The following is a 6,196-nucleotide window of genomic DNA, read 5'->3' as shown; positions in this document are numbered from 1 at the left end:
CCGATCCAAAAATAATTATAAATAAAATCCATTCAACCTCAATCAAGTGGGGGAGGGCATAATAAAACCATGTTGAATTCCTTGTTGGGCATAAATCAAAAGCCTCCCCCCTCTTTTCTGCGGTAACAAACAAAATAACACAACAGTGGCTACACACGTCTCTTTCATTTTGCAGGGGAGGACAAAATAAGGCCATTTGAAAACCATATGAAAGCACAAAGCACCTTGTCCTCCCCTTCCTTTCCTGGCTGTTGTAAGGATTCTCCAGCTTAAAAAAACACACGAAAAAACACCATTCAGATACCTTCAAAGAACCAAGCTCAGTACTTTTGGCAGCTGATTGATCGCAGCCCATTGGGATGTCGATCCAGTAGCGTCTCTTGATTAGTGCCAATATTCCAGATTAAGAAGGAACTGACCACAAATCATGCAAGAGATGGAGGCTCGTCCATGGCAGGGACACACTCCCAGGTCGCACCCATTCTGCCTTTCAAGTTGGCAGGCATGGGCTTGAGCAGAACAGCAGAATGCATTGAACTCCCCAGACCCCACTGGGGAACATTGCCAGGATTTTTGCCTTATAAATCCTGGCTTTCCCCTGCCTGAACCTCCCCGATGCCCTTGGAGGGCAGCAAAGGGCGACCGCCACTGACTCATGACCCAAGCCAGAAGCCCCAAGATCCGCATTTAAAGCTCCTGCAATGACTTGCGTTCTCTGAAAGTCCCCAGTCAAAGTGGCAGAGCGAGATGGACCAAGTGAAATTTCCCCAAGAAGGGTAGCAAAGATGGCAAAGGGCCTTAGTAAGACCCAGGTCCAACAAGGGAAAAGGTTGCAGGACGGGACTAAGAGGTGATGCGATACCTAGAATGAAATATTTGAAAAGCCACCACGCAGATGATGCTGCAAATTTGTTTTCTGTTGCACCAGATGGTTTGAATTACGAGCAGTGCCAGATTTATATATATGCTAAGCAAGCTATAGCTTAGGGTCCCACTCTCTTGCCCCCTCCCATATATGGTACTTCTTAATTGTATTTCAGTTCAACAATTACTTTGATAAAATACGTATTTTTTAATGTGCAAATGGCTTCAGATACCTAGTAGGTCCATAAATTACCATATAGCATATATTCAACAACAAAAACAGTGACGATTTGTTGTTGACAAAGGACAGCTGGACATATAAAGGGCCCATTACCTTCAGTAGCTTAGGGCCTCATCAAACCAAAATCTGGCCCTGATTACTAGTATGGGGATTTCAGGTAACCCTGAGGGGATGAGCTGTCTGACAATGGAGCAAAGCCTTTAAAACCCCCCCCCCACACATTGGGCTTTGAAAATAGTTTGTTTTATGGTGTTTTGGTTCTGTTTTGTCATGTGCTGTTAGACTGTAATAATCTGTACAGTGGTACCTCTAGATACGCACACCTCTGGTTGCATATCTTTCAGGATGCGAACACGGCAAACCGGAAGTATTTTTCTGGGTTTTGCCGCATGCGCAGAAGCGCTCTACATGCCGTGTGCATGTGCAGAACTGGCACCTCTGGTTGCAAATTCCTTGGGATGCGGCTGGACCTCCGGAACGGATCTCATTCACAGCTGGAGGTACCACTGTATTTGGATTTAGGAGGAGGAGGAATATTAAGGAGGGCTGGGGGAGTTGGAAATGTGGAAAAAAAGGGCCATTGAAAAGCACCAGTAGGAAAAGAGGGTGAAAGGTTTTAGGGCTGCCTTCCCCAGCCTTGCATTCAACAACCCAAAAGGCCCAACATTTGGAGAGCACCACATTGGGGAAGGCTGGTTTAGGAGATTCCTTGTTCCTGTCATATTCAGTACTACTTAAATTTCAGTACTGCCCCACTGAGCTCTGGGAAGCTTGCAAAAAACCATAAAACACACATACAATTCAATAAAGCAGTGTGCTGGCTTTAGAAAAAAATTCAGAACCCCAGCAGAAAACAGAATTGTATAAAAGCACCTTAGAGGCTAGTGAAGGAGAACAAGGGCTCTGATCCAAAATGCACAAAAAAAATTAACTAGAAGGAAAAGACCTAGCAGGAAATATTGCAAGGTGGCCTCCCTGGGATGCACATTTCTCAATCAGGGCACCACCTTCAAATAAGACCTCCCCCTAGTGGCTGCTTGCTTAAATTTCAGTTTGCTAAAAATTTGTTTTCCTTATTCCTCAAGCACTTGTTTAAACCTGGGTTTGAACAAATTCATGCTCACTGAAATTCATGCTTCTAAGGAATATAAGTATATTTTGCCATGATCTAAATGAAAAGTGAAAGATTTTACCTGATTATCTACAGTTTTAATGTACTCTTCTTCTCTCAGGTTACTTTCCGATTTTGTTTACTGTTTATAACCTTACATTTGGTCAGGATCCACCCACTCAAGAAAAGGAAAAGATACAATAGCCCTACTCTACTTGATACGCTGCCCTTAGTAAGCTTTTGGAGAAAGCTAGTACCTGGATGTCTTCATGTTCTGTCTTGAAAACATGCCTAATTATTCCTTTGCCATCATCTGCTCCAGCTCCTGTATTGGTTTCTACAGCCACAGCAATATTCCTTAGCGGAAAGAAATCGTTTTCATTTAAGCTGATCTTCATTGTTGCCCAAAAAAATGACACTGGGTAACATTTTTAATAACAGAGCTTGTTAACAACAGCAATAAGTAGCAGGCTTTTCAAGGCCTGCTTTGTGACTCAGTCGTGTCTAAAGAAAAGTCAGAAAGCAGCTACTATTTGAATGCCAAGCCTTCCACACTCAACGCAATTTCCTGATTTAAACCTTTCCGCCGCAGGACACTTCCAGACTCTCAAATTCTGTCTTTCACCCTATGATGTAGAAGATGCCGCCTCGTGCAGAGTTGTACATCATAGTAGTCACACCTCTGGAAATGTATACTTTACAGTCATCCTTCCTGTGAATATGGCTTAACTGCCGATGTCACCCCAGCCATAAATCCAGGAGAGACGGCAAGGGCAGCAGTGGGGAAGTTCCTTCAGCTCAAGGGCAGCATTTCCTTCTGGACAGCTTTTGGGACTGGGGGGCTGGGGGGGGGGTCACATGGCAGTGCAGAGGCAAAAGTGGACTAAACAATGTAAAAATTTGCCTTTGTACACGAGGCTTGTTTTTACACACTCACGCCCAACACAAACTCCTTGCAAACAGGCAATGGGCATTATCAGAGTTCAAGACCACATTGCAAGCAGCGGGAAACCCTCAAGGAAGGTGCCAAGCAGGACAAGTGAGAGAGGTGTCTCCTGGGGAAGAGGCCAGAAGGCCAGATAGGGAGGCCAGGGCAGCAGCATGGCTGTAAAATCAATGAGTATTAGGAAAAATGTTGGAATGAAACTATTTGGCTTTAGTAGAAATGATATAAGGAGTTATGTACATTAAGTTTTAAGGGGTTTTTTTTATGGCAAGATAAGGTTAAATAAATTAAGGTAAATTGAATGACAGAATATAGTGAAAGATGGAAAGGATTTGTTGAGTTAATTAAAAGGTTAGATTGTTAAGATAAATTATATAACAAAAATTGAGAAAGATGGAAAGAATTTGCTGAAACAATTAATTAAATTAGAATACAAAAAGGGAGGTGTGAGGAGATCGATGAAACAAGTAAATGAAAGATAAAGATATGGAACATTGGATGTGTGTTTTAATGTTATTGTTGTTGTTTTTTTGCTGTATTGCTGTATTGTTTTTTATGCCTTTCTCTTTATGTATTGTAATGTATGCTTTGTTAAACTTTTTGTTGTTTTCTTTTTCTCTTTTTTCTGTAATTCTTAAACTCTTAATAAACATCTTTTTTTTTTTTTAAAAAGGACAGCAACATGGCTTCAGGGGATCATATAATAAATTTCAGAATGGTCTTCAGCTAGAGAGAGCTGGGTAGTAAACTGAAGGGGATGAGATTGAGGAGGAGGAATGGTGGAGATCAGGGGTGGAGGAAGGGGTATGTGATGGATGCAGGCCGCCCCGGGTGTCACCCCCTCCCTTCTCCTGAAGCTTCCCGAGAAGAGGAAGGCAATATTGAATTACAGCAGTGGTTTGAGGAAGGTCACAGCTCAGAGACAGGTGAACAGAAGAGTTGGAAGCATAGCTGTCAGCCTTTCCTTTTTTTGAGGGAAATTCCCTTATTCCAGCGCCGTTTCCCACTGCTTCCCGCTGCTATTCCGGATCGTTAGATATCCCGTAGACTGTCCCCGGGACAGGTGAGGCTGCTGATCCCTTATTTCCAAATCTGAAAGTTGACAGCTATGGTTGGGAGGTGTTGGGAGAAGAGAAGGAGGAGACAGACAGAGCAGCCAGCTGACACATCACTGGAGAGCATTTCTGACCCCCCCTTCTCCCAGAACCCAGCATGCATTGAAAGTGAGAGAGCAAAGGACTCAGAGACAATTAGTTCCTGGCAGCCGCCGTAAGGGGAAGTGCTGTGGCTAGGAAGGGAGGGAGGTGGAGCTCAGTTGGAGCAATGCCATTACAGTGGTACCTCAGTTTACGAACTTAATCTGTTCCGGAAGTCCGTTATTAAACCGAAACCGTTCCTAAACCGAGGTGCGCTTTCCCTAATGAGGCCTCCCACCGCCGGTAACCTTCCACCGTTCGGGTTCCGTTCTTAGACTGAGGTAAAGTTCGCAAACTGGGACACAACTTCTGATTTTGCAGAGATCGTAAAATGAATCGTTTGTAAACAGGACTGCTCTTAAACCGAGGTACCACTGTATTGAGAGTGTGCAACACTCAATACAGACTGCAGACTGCATTCATTTGTCTCTTGCTGTGGTGATGGAATAAACTCATTAGTAAGAATCTTCATTGTTTTCTCTGCTTCTTGCTGACACCGGGGAAGGGATAGCATTCCTCAAAGCCTGACAGGTAGATGGGCAAAATATGTTTTCATTGTCATTTTATTTACAAACTGCATTTTTCACAGATAAATATGCTCAAAAAGTTCACAAAAAATCAAGTCCTAAATACAATAATACAATACCAGTACATAATTAGCCATGTATTATTGTTGCAGAATAATACCAAAAAAAAAAAAAAAAAAAAAGCCGACAATTAGCAATCCATTTGATGTATATAAACATTTCACGAAACACACAGCTTGCTAATAGATCCAAGTCAAAATATCCAATTAAGAGACTGCTGTTCTGGCAAGCAGCTCACTTCTGGAGGCTCCCAAGGCAGGAAGGGGCATGGCAGATAGAAAAAAGCCCCCCTTGTAGGGTTGCCACCTTTGTTCTAGCAAAATACAGGACAGGGCAGAGTGGGTGGTTTGGAGGACAATTTTGTTTTGTTTTTCATCTGGTGCTGAAGTGACTTCAAAGCAATCCGTTGCAATCTATTGCAGCCTAATAAGATGGCCCTAACTCGGGAGAGAGGGAGAGAGAGAGGACTTGAAATACAGGACAAAACTGTATCAACACAGGACGTAGCATTTTACATTGAAATATGGGACAATAATGTATTAATACAGGACAGGTGGCAACCGTACACCCCTGGGTGTCCAACACAGAGTCTCTCACCCCTTGCATTCAACAAAACCAAAGGGATAAAAAGGAAAAGTGAGTTTGACTCCATATGGTCTCGATTTGTATCATTTATTAACAATAGTACAATAATTCCCTTCCATCTCAGCTGCAGCAGCCACCATGGAGAAAATATCTTAACACTTCAGATTGATACGCACCCCGTGGATGTGAGCTGAATTCGTAATGTAAAATATTTTCCAAGTTTGTTTTGATGCCGTGCAGTTGACTGCATGCAAGACTCAACATCTGTATATGTATTTGCCTAGGAAGAGGACACTTTGGTAACTGTATTTTTTAAAAATTCAGTAAGTTCGTAAAGAGAAAAAAATATATATCAGGGCTGCTACAGAGTTGGCATTCTTTGATCAAAGTTTGCTTTGTTTGTAGCTGTCGTTGCTTACTGACAAATTTAACCATCCTGTTTTGAAAAACTACAGTTCTCAGAGTTCCCCAGGAGCTTTCATTTTCAGTGACAAAACGGTGACAAAGGAACTTCAATGACAAAACGAGCCTGTTTTATGTCTGTAGCATTGTACCCAGGAACTATCATCCACATGCAAAGAAAGGAAATGGCTAGATTTGGAGCAGCACGTGGAACATTCCACCCTTTTCCCTCACGTCCCAACCCAAATCACACTCTGAGGGAGT

This window comes from Podarcis pityusensis (assembly GCF_964106645.2).
Source record: "Podarcis pityusensis genome assembly, chromosome: 16".
NCBI classification, from domain to species: domain Eukaryota; kingdom Metazoa; phylum Chordata; class Lepidosauria; order Squamata; family Lacertidae; genus Podarcis; species Podarcis pityusensis.
The sequence above is the reverse complement of the archived record's forward strand: the minus strand, read 5'-3'. Positions refer to the sequence as shown.